Source organism: Eurosta solidaginis, chromosome 4 (assembly GCF_040869045.1).
Source record: "Eurosta solidaginis isolate ZX-2024a chromosome 4, ASM4086904v1, whole genome shotgun sequence".
Classification (NCBI taxonomy): Eukaryota; Metazoa; Arthropoda; class Insecta; order Diptera; family Tephritidae; genus Eurosta; species Eurosta solidaginis.
In genome coordinates, this window is record NC_090322.1 from 130,541,505 (window position 1) to 130,557,299 (window position 15,795).

A 15,795-nucleotide genomic window follows, 5' to 3' on the forward strand; every position below is an offset into this window, starting at 1 on the left:
GTCACCATGCTGCCACCTGTATCGTTCCGCTATGCATTTGCCCATCTAATTTACAAAAACAAAATACATGGAATTTTTATTTGTTTTTGTAGGTATGTCACTATGCTGCCACTTTGTATCGTTCCGTCATGGTTTCTAGGTATGTCACCATTCTGCCACCTTGTTCATTCCGCTATGAGTCCGCCATTTGCAAATCAAGATAAAAATTTCCCAACAGCTGCCGTCACTCGGTTTTCGTTCGGGATTTTTTCGTTCGTTTGTCACAGTTGGGTAATTGTTCGTTCAATTGCCATCACGTCGTTTTCGCTTTTTCCTGCACATTTGAATTAGTTAATTATATAAAATGCAATAAAATAATAGTATTTTATTATATTGTATAAAAGAAAAATTAACTAATGCATCGAAAAACGTAAAGTATTTACTTTTTTCGTAACAATAAGTGAAATACGAAAACAGAAGCAGCAAAGTGAAGGGAAAATTTATGAAAAAAATCTTAAATTTTCATCACATTTATAAGGAAAAAAAAACGCATTCACATTACATTCATCAAGGGCAGAAGCGATAATTTAACAAAAAAATTAAGTAACCGATATTATTAGCCGCTTTCATTCAGTGCGAAAAGTCTTATAGTTGCCTAAAAATAACTAGTAAAAAACTTCGCATCGAAGCGGAAAATATTGTGCTATTTCAGTGAAATAGTAAACAATTTTAAAAGTTGGGTAAGTGCATCATTATATATATGCTTGGAAATTTCTAGTAAATCTAAAATGTTTGTTCTTTATAAAAGAACCACTTTCACCCTTTGGCTAAGCAAAACGAACCAGTATTGATTTTCCAAACGACATGGCTTATGTGAATTACGAAGTTCAAAATTCACTAAAATAATGCACATATGTATATATATACATATGTGAGACTTGATGTGTATGTATCGAAAAACCCCGTTCTTCATTCACCATGTGCTTTTCTTTAATAATCCATTGAGATATACTTATAGAATTATCTCAATATTCCACGTATGTATGTAGATTGAAATACACTTTTTTAGGTAATAGTGCAGTTTACGGTACCCACCGAAATTTGGGCCAAAATTTTCGAGTGGGGTATCAAAAGACGCGTATTCACGTCTAGATAAAGAATCCGAAAGCGAAAGTTAACTTTTTTACCCGGGTCCCTCTGAAACCGGGGGTGGGATCCATAGTATTTTTGCGCAGAACATCTTTCTGCGTTGGCGGCCTTCGGCCGCGCTTATAAAAAATAACCCTGGGCTACGCCCATGCCAATTCCGGGTGTGTGGTATAACCGTGGCTACTGCCACGGTGATGCACAATTTTTTTTGGGGGTATAAACACAACAACAACCACATTAAAATCGCCAACTTCAACTGCAAATATCTCCGGACAGAGATAAAATTTTTCTTTTCCGCCTTCGGATTATTGTTCTCGAGATTAATACGCGTCTTTCGCTACGTCACTCAAAAATCTTGGCCCAACTTTAGGGTGGGTACCATAAACTGCACTACTACCCTTTTTTACAACAGTCGGCGGTAACGTTTTACAATCTTGTGCACCACCTATTTTTTTTATCAAAAATTATGGTAATTCTATACGACAGCATGACACTGCTAATACGCGTCCAAAAATATCGATTGAGGTGTCAAACGCCGCGCCTTGACATCAGTATTAATAATCCGAAACCGGAAAATAAAAATTTTGTTAAAGTCTAGTTGAGTGGTCGACTGCTAAAACGCGTCAAAAAATATCGAGAGAAAAGTCAAAAGATGCGTATTAATCTCGAGAACAATGGTAATAGTCTAGTTGAGGGGTCGACTGCTAATAGTCCGGGAGGCAGCGACACATTTTTGGCACAAAAGTTACTATTGGCTTTCACATATAAGGTAGTTGGTTGTGCGTACGCTCAGGAAACGACGGTCAGCTGGCACACTAACGGTGGGTGTAGGCGGTAGAGCCCCTCCCACGCGTAAAAAATCTTGTGGAATAAAACTATATTACCATCGCTGAAATTTGTTTTCTGATCTAATTGTATTATAAAATAATGAAAAATAATAGTCAGCTGTTGATATGCAAGTGGAAAATGCATCAGCTGTGAATATAAAGAGTATAAATGAAAAATTAAAATAGAAATATTTTAGCATCGTTAAAATTTGTTTATATAACAAGAATTATTATTTAAGTGAGGAAAAAGTAAGTCAGCTGGCTGTTAGGCGGGGGAAAGGCCGTCAGCTGATGCAATAAACATCATTCATGGCGAGCGAAGCCCAGCGTCCCGCATTGTTTTCTTGGCATCAGCTGACTACTTTTCCCTTGCATAACAAGTAGCTGATGAGCATTTCTTTAAATACATGTTAAATAGTATAACATATTTCATTTTCAGCGATGGTAATATTTAATTCGCTTAAATATTTGCACACAAAGGTTCTAAAATATGCAGTAAATGAGAAATATTATATTTTTTATTTGTAAAACTAAAGTCTTTGTATTAAAATATTTTAATTTGAGAGAACAGCAATATCAACATTTTGATCATGAAATTATTAATAATTTTTTAAATAATAATTATTCATCTTGTCCGCTATCCTCCTCGTCGCTCGAAGGTAAGGCTTCTGAGGTGTCTAGTTGATTCTCATCATTTTCTATAAATAAAATAAACATTAATAAATTAATTATTAAGTGAATTTTATTAAAATATATAACGTAAAATATAATACCTTCAGTATTATCTTCAGTTGAGTCGAGTGTAATTCTGACACTTGTGATGGCAATTGCGTGCCTTCGAACCACTTGAAAATGTACTTCTCTTCTTTTTCTTTCCAACCATACTTTTCTGGAAAAAATGGCGAAGGATTTTTACAAAAAGCATGAGCCCAGAGATGTGCAATGTAACACGTTCTTAGAAAATGTTGCCGCTATTCGGATTGGCATGGTGGCATTGCAGATCCGTCGATACTTTTTTTTTTGGTAGTTGAAAGACGTCATCGTTGTCCAGTATTTTGTAAGTTTTTACGAAACTCGCTACCCGCGCTTTGTTAATCTCATTTATTTTTGTGAAGCCATATATGCGGCCAACATATTCCTCAATTGTTGAAAATTCTTTGTTAATATCTATTTCAGAAATATTACTAATTTTTTTAAAAGCATCTATATATTTTTGTTTTTTCTGTAGCAACTGAAATGGTCGGTTTTTGCCTTTTTGAAAGAAAGCTGGATTGAAGTCGCAACCTAAGAAGAGAATTAAATATTTAATAACAAAAGCATTTTTCAGAAGATATATTTTGTAATATTAATGAACAGTTTATCAGTTTTACCTGTGAGAGCATGAAAACCTGGTAATGCGGCGCTCAACTGTGGACCCAAATTTTAGTACAATTTTGTTATATTAATGAATCGTTGATGATTTCCTACGCCAAATTCCATTGAAATATTAACGTCTTTATGGGTATTTTCCATATTTGCTAGCATTATAATTGCAACATCAGTATCTAAACATCTTATAGTAATATTAGCTTCACAATTTATTTTGCAAATGTGATATACTATTTTTGTATCTGCCTCCTCGTGCGCTGGACAATTTAAATTAAAATCGTCCGCTCTTTGTACGTAATTATTAACGACCTCATATTTATAACATTTATCAAAATTTTAATAAATTTGCCTATTTGCTATAAAGGGAGCCATGTAATCACTGTTCCAATCGTCGATAATAAAATTAACCAAAGCCTCTTTGAAATTAACATTTTTTAACTCAGCTACGAAGTCGGCCGGGCGAATTTGATCACGTCCGGTAATGTGAAAGTTGGAGCGTCTCATTCCTCGTAAAATATGCTCATGACCTTTTATGGATGGAAACATGTATCGGTCAAATGCTATTATAACAATAGAGGCTTTGTTCATGAGAAACATTTGCAAAATTTTTTCCGATACGTTGCCAAACGTTAACGGTACTTCTTTCATTAAATGGAGAATAAAAAAACCATCGAAAACTATGATGTCAGTATGTGCAGGAGGTATATTGTCCGTTTTTTTTCTAATAATTTTAAAGGAGCTGATTTAGCAGTCGTACAAATAGTACTATCTAAATGGCACAATGAAAAAGGTACAGGTGTTAATGGATATGTCGAGACTTTATCAATATCTAAAGTTTGTTGTAAAGATACGGACAGCAATTGGCCGAATAAATCTCGTTCCATCTTCTACAACTTTACCAGAAACTGACATCTTCTTTTTCTGTACAGTATTACTGAAATTTAAAATTTATTTTGTTTTATAACTTTTTCAAACCTGTCTATCTGCAGCGCATTCTTCAATAAATCTTTCTCGCTGTTCGTTCCCATTCTTCTCGATGTTCAATAAAAATTTCGCAATATTATCTGGTACTGATTCACCCGTTGAAATGTTAAATAAACAATTACGATCGATATTATTTGAAAAAGGATTAATTTTTCATTAATCGCTTCAATTAACTTATAAATTTGCGTAGAATTTTTTTGAATACGATTTTTTTCAAGATCAGCAGTAATATCCCGGCGCTTCCTTATGCCTGTCTCTTCCATAACAAAAGCAATTATAGTCGATCTAAAATTGTGGCTTTTACACCATCTTTGACGGGCTGCAATAGAATTCGTCATGTGACTTATGCCTGTTAACTTATTTGCAGCATCTGCATTTATGGTTTGCTCCAATGTTAAATAGACAGGTTGTCTGGAAAACGGTTTTTCTGTCCTCTTGATGCCAAACGATCCTTTTCGGAACTGTTCTCCTAAACCAGGATGAGATTCGTCCACCTTCATTATATTGTCATGATATTTAACCAAATATCGAGAATAATTTTGTAAGTTAAATATAAAAAATAAGTTACTAATTTTTGGTAAAACATACAGAAATGTCTCGAAATTTGCCGCTCTTATGCTGCTATTCAACATGAAATAGTAATCTATAAATTTATATATATCATGTAAAATTGCGCTGTTTTTCCATATTTTCCTTCGAGCGTTTCTTTTTTATATGTTTCATACAATTGAAATAATTCTATTAATTCAGTATTTTGTAACATTGGCATACTATATTTTTCTTTGGTAAAATCTATTAAGTAATTTTTCATCTCATCCGTAAATTCAAGGTTGCACAATTCCAGGAAACTTTCAAAATGCAATATTTGAATAGAAGCTGATAAAACTGTGTGTAATCGTTTGCATCTATTAAAGTGCTTTCCACTGATGAAACTATTTACAGATCCTCTCGCCAATAATTCACTATTGACCATAATGGTTGGTAGGCCGCAGTTGTCAATAAATTTACCTACGGCTTTAAAAAAAAGCCATCATCACGTGAAATGTGCCAACGTGTATAAAAAGATTATCGAAACGTGGTTTTTCGGAAGCCTGTATTTGGAGAGCAATTTTAGCTATCGCTAAATCAAATGTCACTTGCATATGCTCTTCATCGCACTCCAAAGCAACTTTTTGGGACTGTTTCATTATCACTAATACAACATTTGCGGTTGTTGGTGACAAATTTATTGTTGTTAAATACGAAATTTTTTGTTTTGGCGACCAACCCACATCGGCGTATTTGATATTTTTAAGAAATGCGATACGAACCATATAAAATTTGTTTCCTTCAGTGATGTCAAATTTTCTGGAATAAACGGCCGTAGTGGACTATTTAAAGGTTGCAAATATTCACTAAGCTTCGGTTTTTTTGAATAATTTTCTATTTCCGAGGTAACTACGTCAAATGTTCTCCGTCTTTTCTTTGCAATTTCAGAAGGTTCTACATCAACGCAACGAGTATCATCATTGCTTCCGCTACTTTCAGAAACATTACTAATATTTTGAAATATAATGCCGACAGTGTCATGCAACGAATCTTTGTCAGTCGCTGTATCTACAAATCTATCAAAATTATTAAATGCCAATCCAGTGCCTAATTTTTATTACGAGAAATATCTTCTGGGCAAATATCAGTGCGAAGGCAAGAAGTGAAAGTAGCTTCTGTTTGTAACTCCTCTACTGTTGTGTAACTACAGCAGTGACCATATCTGTGTAAAATATTTAAAATTTTTTTACTATTTGTTAAACTATTTATGGTTATTCCAAGAGAAATGTGCTTTGATGTTTTTATGTTGCCATTAGAAATCGCATATATGTAATCTTCAGAGAATGATTTTGGTAGTCGCTGACAATGAGCACTACGTACACGACGATAATTTCCACCAGAAATTGATTTTAAATGAAAATGAATAATCGATTCTGGAATATTACACTCCCCTTTCATTAAATCAGTAGCTGTTAACTGACTGTGCAACTTTTTACGCTCCATTTTTTTCACTTCTGCATTTAAAATGAGGGCTGCTCTCTCCAAAACGTCATTTTTTTTCTATTTTTAAAATATCACTTCGCAGTAAACTGCCACCGTAAGGTTTAACAATTTTTTTATTGTCTATTTCTACTATTGCAATTTTTTTTTGTAAATGTATTCTCCAATCGTTTTTCCAAGTGATATGGCTTTATGTACGAATACTATAATTTATTCACGTCTTGAACATTTTCCATAAAAAGTGTGTGTAAAAAAGAAAGAAAAAATGACTGCTGGTTTTTAATAATATTTTCGGAAATAAATTGGCACACTTCTTCATAGGCCTTCTTGTTTACATTTCTAACTTTATGCCAGTCTGTCTCCTCACGTTTTGCCGAGACTTTGCGAAATAAATTATTTTCATATGCTTTTTTGCAAGTGATAGATAGATAGATTGATATTTATTATTATTATTATTATTTTTTGATTTCACAATAAATTTTAAATATCACAAATTCATTTTCAATTCACAGACGTGTATGATATATATATATATTAAGTAATAAAAAGTAAAAAGTAATAAAAAGTATTTTAGCCTCGAATAAGATCTATACATAGCCGTTTAAAATTCATAATATTATTCTCTCGTTTGATATAATCAGGTAACGAGTTAAATATGTTAAGGCCCTTATATAATAATGTGTTTTGGGCTGCAGTAGTCCGCTAGTCGAAAGTCATTCGCATTCCGCACAGCATATTGGTGTGTATCTCTAACATACTGAATGCAAGTTGTTAAATACATCGGCGCCCTGTTCTGTTTAATTTTAAAAATCATTATTAGTGTATTGAGCATCAGTTTTTGCTCAATATTTAGCCATTTCAATGTTTCAAGCATGTGACTTATTGGGGTGTATTTGTGCATTTTATTATTGATCTCATACATTTGTTTTGTAATTTCTGTATTCTTCCTATTTGTGATTGGTTACAAGATGTGTACAGAATTGTGGAACAGTATTCAAAATGTGGCTTTATGATTGTATTGTATATTTTTATTGCTGTTAAAGTGTCTAATTTATTTCGTATTCTTCTAAAGAAGTAAATCTTTTTTGCAGCTTTTTTACACAAATAGTCCACGTGATTGTTAAATTTGAGCTCATTGTCTATTATTACACCTAAGTATTTCATATTGGTTACTTGCTCAATACTAGTATTATTTATCTCTAAATTTATTTCGTTATTTGTTATTTTCATCACCATTACTTTTGTTTTCTGTTCATTCAATTTGAGCCTATTCATTTTAAGCCATTTTATAATTTCATCTATATCACATTCTAACTTTCGTTTACATTCTTCCACTGTTTCTGCTTCTGTATATACCAATGTATCGTCTCCATACATTACCAATTTGGATTTTGATATCACTTTCTATATCATTTATGTAAATTATAAACAGAATTGTTCCCAGAAGAGATCCTTGGGGCACCCCTGTATTCACATATGAAAAACTTGATTTTGTGGATTTTATTTTTGTTTGCTCTCTACGATTTGTAAGGTAGTCCTTAAACCAAAGTAGCTCTTATTCCATACATATACAGCTTTTTTTATTAGAATACCTCTGTCTATTGTTTCAAATGCTCTTTTAAAATCAAGAAATAGAGCTGCTATTATTGATTTTCGTGGACGCTTCTTCCACTCACTTACGACGAAGTTTATTGCACTTTCACATGAATGATTCTTACGAAATCCGGACTGGTTTAGAGACAGTATATTATTAGTTTCTAGGTACGTTTGTAGTTGATTTTTCACAATTTCCATTATTTTTTCAAATATCTTAAGAGTATTTATTGGACGAAACTCTTCACATTTTTTTGTTTTAGCGATTTTTTCAACTGGCACTACCAATGAGTCCTTCCATTCATTTGGGAATACTCCGCTCATTAATGAATGATTTATTAACTTTGTTAAGAAAGGCCCAAGTACATTCCAGTTGTCCAAAATGATCTTTGGGCTCACATTATTCCAATCCTTTTTGTTCTTAAGTTTTTTACAAATTGCCTTTAGTTCGCAAATTTGTATTTCTTTAAAATGAAAGGTTTCAGGACAATGATCAATATTGTTAATATATATTTCTTTATCAATTGAATGATCTATTAATTATATGCTCTCAATGAAGTATTTATTGAGCTTATCAGCTATTTCATTTTCATCACTTATTTCTTCGTTTTTATAAATTATAGAGCTTATTTCTTTTACATCTTTGCTAAGTATTAAATTTTTAAGTATTCTCCACATTTCTTTTTGATTTGTTGCGCTATTGATTTTTAGCTTAAAGTATTTATTTTTTGCCTTTATTATCTCTTGTTTGTATGTTTTACATACAATTTTATAAATTAACCATGAATTGGTATCGTCCATTACTCTCGTAGCTTGGTATGCTCTAATTTTATTTATTTTTAGCTTCTTTAACGTCGAGTTAAACCATTTGTTGCGACTTGAGCTATTTCTAATCGTTCTACTTCTCGTATTAGCTACCACCAAATCTTGTATGCACTTTTCCAGAATAACAGTGTTTTCATTTACATCATATGCGTTACTATGTTTTAGGTTTTTGTTTAAAAGCATTCTATTAAATTTACGCTGGTTGTAGTGGAATTGTTCAATTACTTTGTGCTTTGGTTTTATTACACTTTCGCGAGTAGGTTTTTCTATAACTATCGACTCATGATCTGATATTTTTAGAGAATGTTGCACTGTTACGCTCAGATTGTGTATATTCGTTAAAACATAATCAATCAAGGTTTTAGAGTTTCTAGTTATTCTAGTACTCTCGTTCATTTTCTGCATTATACCGTTATCATTTGTTATTTTTTCTAATTCTCGCTTGTATAAACTATCTTTCGACCAGTCAATGTTAAAGTCGCCTGCTATTATAAAATCTTTACTTATTTCCGTTATTGTTTCCAGTTTATCTTGAAATGTGTTGCAAAATTCACGTTCCGAGCTATTTGGTGATCTATAAAGCCCCATGATGTACAGCTCGTTGTTATCAACGATGCATTTTATTGTTAATGTCCATATTTTCATATCACTGACTAGACAGTCTACAATATTCGTTTTAATTTCTTTATGCGTGTATATAATCACGCCACCTGTTCTTCGAGAGCTTGATACACACTGAAAACTATTGAAATTTTGTAGTTTTATTTCACTAAGTTCTATGTCTTCGGTTACATGAGTTTCCGATAGAATTATTATATCGTATTGATGCTCTTCTATAATGTGCTCTAACTCCGCTTTATTATTTATAAGTCCTTGTATATTTGCATAAAAAAGTATTATTGATTTTGATTGCTATTAACCATTTTTTCTCCTTTTAGCTTCCAGTTTATTCACATATAGTGGACAACTTTTACTAAATGTCACGTGATTAATGTCCACATCGATATTTAGTCTTTCTTTCGCACGGATGCAGTTAATACATTTATTTGTTAATTCTCGGTTGCAATCCCTTGAACTAGTGGAGTGATAATAGATGTGATTATTTTTACGAATAATACTAACTTTATTAAAAAAATTCAAATCGTCTAATTGGAGAGCTAAACTTTCTAAATTATCAACTGTTTCTTCGTTACACACGCGTAATATTTCTTCACGGCTTTTAACCTTTTTCCGTTTTTTATCGCAAAATATACATACAGTTTCATTAAATAACTCCTCTTGTTGGACATCTTCATTGGATTCAGTTTGCGCACATTCTTCCATAGTAACATCTTCAGCAGGATTTGGAATCATTTCTTGTCTAAAAAATCATTAAAAAATTATAATTAAGCATAACATATTAAAAATATGCTTAAGTGTAAGATTTTATAATTCCTTCAATATAACATTTTTTTTAATTAAAAATGATCTTAATTATTATGCACTAAAATAGTTAGTAATAAAATCTGTTACTAAAAAAAATATTACTAAACATTAAGAAATAACTATTATTATTTATAACCAGAAAGTTATTCCAGGTAGAGAGTTAAAGCGGACCCTAAACGCACTTCTCTCCGTCTTCACAGGTAAATAAGCAGGTATACTCTCCGCTGTGTATCGTACTGTATACGCTTTGACTACGAAACTTTTAAATGTATATTTTGCAATTATTTTAACGGTAATTTTAAATTCTTAATACTGTTCACAAATAATTTAAATTTATATTTCAATCCGATAAACTAAATGCACAAATATAAATAATTAACAGTAACAAAATAATTTAAAATTTTTTTATTTGATTCTTCATTTATGTTTTATTAACAGTTCAGTAGTTTTCAATGTACTTACTCATTTTCCTTTGCTGATGATGTTGATGCTTCGCTTTCTTCGATTTCACTCACAATCTCTTCACGTTTGCGATATTTTGGCGGCAAAGCTGTAAATGTTCTATAACACTTGGCATGGTATAATTCAAAGTCGTTTATTTGTTTCGGTAATACTACATTTTTTGACAACAAATTATTTTCTTTACGCACACTTAAGATGTCATTGCATTTCAATAAATTTGTCTCATTAAAGTTTATTAAATTACCCGATTTTTGCAAACAAAATACACAAAACCGTTGCACTTTAGACATTTTGATTTTACGTTGTACACTGAGGAACAGTTACTTGCGATCTGAGAGCGTCCCCACGCTACTGACCTTCCAGTACCGTACATTATTGTGCAGATATTTATGTACATTAAATATTACCATCGTTGAAAATGAAATATGTTATACTATTTAACATGTATTTAAAGAAAATACTCGTCAGCTGCTTGTTATGCAAGGGAAAAGTAGTCAGCTGATGCCAAGAAAACAATGCGGGACGCTGGGTTTCGCTCGCCGCGAATGATGTTTATTGCATCAGCTGACGGTCTTTCCCCCGCCTAACAGCCAGCTGACTTACTTTTTCCTCACTTAAATAATAATTCTTGTTATGTAAACAAATTTTAACGATGGTAAAATATTTTTATTTTTATTTTTTATTTACACTCTTTATATTCACAGCTGATGCATTTTCCACTTGCATATCAACAGCTGACTATCATTTTTCATTATTTTATAATACAATTTAATAAAAAAATAAGTTTCAGCTATGGTAATATATTTTTATTTAAAAACATTTTTTACGCGTGGGAGGCGCTCCAGCGCCTACATCCACCGCTACCAGAGCAGCTGACCGCTGTTTCGTACATGTACGCAGATTAAACTACTATTAAAAAAAAAAAACCAACGATGGTAAAATAACAAGCTCCAAAATGTCTCTGCCTCCCGGACTATAATACGCTACCAAAAATATCGAGAGAGGTGTCAAACGACGCGTCTTGATATCAGTATTAATAATCCGAAGGCGGAAAATAAAAATTTTAACGCGTTCAAAAGATATTAACGAAAAACCGAAAAAAGACCCGCGGGTACCTCCGAAACCGGGGGTCGGATCCATAGTATTTTTGCGCAGAACACCTTTCTGCGTTGGCGGCTTCGGTCGCGCTTATAAAAAATAACCCTGGGCTCCTGGGCTACGCCATGCCAAGTCCGGGTGTGTAGTATAACCGTGGCTACCGCCACGGCGATCCACACTTTTTTTGGGGTATAAGACAACAACAACCACATGGAAATCGCCAACTTCAACTGCAAATATCTCCGGACAGAGATAAATTTTTTTCTTTTCCGCCATCGGATTATTGTTCTCGAGATTAATACGCGTCTTTTGACACCTCTCTCGATATTTTTGGTAGCGTATTAGCAGTCGACCCCTCAACTAGACTATTACCAGAACAATAATCCGAAGGCGGAAAAGAAAAAGGTAATAAAGTTAGTATTATTCGTAAAAATAATCACATCTATTATCACTCCACTTGCAAAAAAGCATATGAAAATAATTTATTTCGCAAAGTCTCGGCAAAACGTGAGGAGACAGACTGGCATAAAGTTAGAAATGTAAACAAGAAGGCCTATGAAGAAGTGTGCCAATTTATTTCCGAAAATATTATTAAAAACCAGCAGTCATTTTTTCTTTCTTTTTTACACACACTTTTTATGGAAAATGTTCAAGACGTGAATAAATTAGAGTATTCGTACATAAAGCCATATCACTTGGAAAAACGATTGGAGAATACTTACTTACTTACTTACTTAATTGGCGCTTAACCGTCTAAACGGTTATGGCCGTCCAACAAGGCGCGCCAGTCGCTCCTTCGCTCCGCCAACCGGCGCCAATTGGTCACACCAAGGGAGTTTAAATCGTTTTCCACCTGGTCCTTCCAACGGAGTGTGGGCCGCCCTCTACCTCTGCTTCCATAGGCGGGTTCCGATAGAAACACTTTCTTGGCCGGAGCATCATCTTTTATTCGCATAACATGGCCTAGCCAGCGCAGCCGCTGCGCTTTAATTCGCTGGACTATGTTGATGTCTGCGTATAGCTCGTACAGCTCATCATTAAATCTTCTTCGGTACTCGCCATCGCCAACGCGTAGAGGTCCATAAATCTTTCGAAGAACTTTTCTCTCGAACACTCACAAAGCCGCTTCATCTGCTGTTGGACGGGTACGATAAGTGACTTGTAGAGTACGATTTTCGTTCGCCGAGAGAGGACATTACTTTTCAATTGCTTACCTTATCCAAAGTAGCATTTATTGGCAAGATTGATTCTTCGCTGGATTTCAGTGCAGATGTTGTTGCTAGTGTTGATGCTGGTTCCCAAATAAACGAAGTCTTTTACTATTTCGAAATTATGGCTGCCAACAGTAGCGTGGTTGCCAAGGCGCGCATATGCGCTGACTCTTTGCTCGATGACAGCAGGTACTTCGTTTTGTCCAAATTGGAGAATACATTTACAAAAAAAAATTGCAATAGTAGAAATAGACAATAAAAAAATTGTTAAACCTTACGGTGGCAGTTTACTGCGGAGTGATATTTTAAAAATAGAAAAAAATGACGTTTTGGAGAGAGAAGCCCTCATTTTAAATGCAGAAGTGAAAAAAATGGAGCGTAAAAAGTTGCCCAGTCAGTTAACAGCTACTGATTTAATGAAAGGGGAGTGTAATATTCCAGAATCGATTATTCAGTTTCATTTAAAATCAATTTCTGGTGGAAATTATCGTCGTGTACGTAGTGCTCATTGTCAGCGACTAGCAAAATCATTCTCTGAAGATTACATATATGCGATTTCTAATGGCAACATAAAAACATCAAAGCACATTTCTCTTGGAATAACCATAAATAGTTTAACAAATAGTAAAAAAAATTTTAAATATTTTACACAGATATGGTCACTGCTGTAGTTACACAACAGTAGAGGAGTTACAAACAGAAGTTACTTTCACTTCTTGCCTTCGCACTGATATTTGCCCAGAAGATATTTCTCGTAATAAAAATTTAGGCACTGGATTGGCATTTAATAATTTTGATAGATTTGTAGATACAGCGACTGGAAAAGATTCGTTGCATGACACTGTCGGCATTATATTTCAAAATATTAGTAATGTTTCTGAAAGTAGCGGAAGCAATGATACTCGTTGCGTTGATGTAGAAGAACCTTCTGAAATTGCAAAAAAAAGACGGAGAACATTTGACGTAGTTACCTCGGAAATAGAAAATTATTCAAAAAAACCGAAGCTTAGTGAATATTTGCAACCTTTAAATAGTCCACTACGGTCGTTTATTCCAGAAAATTTGACATCACTGAAGGAAACAAATTTGATATGGTTCGTATCGCATTTCTTAAAAATATCAAATACGCCGATGTGGGTTGGTTTCAATAGCCTCATTTTTAACGGTCTATCGCCAAAACAAAAAATTTCGTATTTAACAACAATAAATTTGTCACCAACAAACGCAAGTGTTGTATTAGAGATAATGAAACAGTCCCAAAAAGTTGCTTTGGAGTGCGATGAAGAGCATATGCAAGTGACATTTGATTTAGCGATAGCTAAAATTGCTCTCCAAATAGAGGCTTCCGAAAAACCACGTTTCGATAATCTTTTTATACACGTTGGGACATTTCACGTGATGATGGCTTTTTTTTAAAGCCGTAGGTAAATTTATTGACAACTGCGGCCTACCAACCATTATGGTCAATAGTGAATTATTGGCGAGAGGATCTGTAAATAGTTTCATCAGTGTAAAGCACTTTAATAGATGCAAACGATTACACACAGTTTTATCAGCTTCTATTCTTGACATCAGTATTAATAATCCGGAGGCGGAAAATAAAAATATTAACTCGTTCAAAAGATATTAACGAAAAACCGAAAAAGACCCGCGGGTACCTCCGAAACCGGGGGTGGGATCCATAGTATTTTTGCGCAGAACTCTTTTCTGCGTTGGCGGCCTTCGGCCGCGCTTATAAAAAATAACCCTAGGATACGCCATGCCAAGTCCGGGTGTGTGGTATAACCGTGGCGGTAGCCACCACCCACCATTTTTTGGTGGGTAAAAACACAACAACAACCACATGGAAATCGCCAACTTCAACTGCAAATATCTCCGGACAGAAATAAAATTTGTCTTTTTCGCCTTCGGATTGTTTTCGAGATTAATACGCGTCTTTACATACCTCTCTCGATATTTTTGGTAGCGTATTAGCAGTCGACCCCTCAACCAAGAAAAATTGTATCTCTGTCCGGAGATATTTGCAGTTGAAATTGGCGATTTTCATGTGGTTGTTGTTGTGTTAGTACCCACAAAAAAAATTGTGCATCACCGTGGCGGTAGCCACGGTTATACCACACACCCGGACTTGGCATGGCGTAGCCCAGGATTATTTTTTATACGCGCGGCCGAAGGCCGCCAACGCAGAAAGATGTTCTGCGCAAAAATACTATGGATCCCACCCCCGGTTTCGGAGGTACCCGCGGGTCTTTTTCGGTTTATCGTTAATATCTTTTGAACGCGTTAAAATTTTTATTTTCCGCTTTCGGATTATTAGTACTGATGTCAAGACGCGTCGTTTGACACCTCTCTCGATATTTTTGGTAGCGTATTAGCAGTCGACCCCTCAACTAGACTATTACCGTTATTTGTTAAAGTTTGCAAATTTCTATACCACTTTTATATGTGTATACGTATATATATTTTGACATTGCAAATCTGTGCTGCCACATCTAAAAAACGGAACAAGTGCAGAATCGAAAAATAACTCGTAAAAATACCTTTCATCTGATGTATATATATCTTTAACTCTTCTAGTCTTTATTTACCAAAAATTTGAAAACACTCTTTTTTGCATTCGTGAACGAGCTGATATTACCTTATAACTCTTATGTTTATTGTTATGTTAGCCGATCCAACACCGGCTGCGCCATGCACAGTAATTCTGCGTAGAACACCTTTCTGCGTAGGCGGCCTTCGGCCGCGCTTATAAAAAATAACCCTGGGCTACGCCATGCCAAGTCCGGGTATGTGGTATAACCGTGGCTATCGCCACGGTTGCTGTTGATGTTGTTGTAGCAATGCTT

The 15,795-nt window shown here is 34.2% G+C and overlaps 1 protein-coding gene across 1 annotated transcript in view; it reads left to right on the forward strand.

The window, feature by feature from the left end:
• The first annotated feature begins 257 nt into the window (after positions 1-257).
• Positions 258-15,795, forward strand: part of mahe (maheshvara) — a 34,450-nt gene continuing 18,912 nt past the window's right edge. Inside the window, exon 1 of the mRNA XM_067782950.1 lies at positions 258-719. The gene's annotated coding sequence lies outside the window, so the exon portion shown is untranslated. The remainder of the gene's footprint in view (positions 720-15,795) is intronic.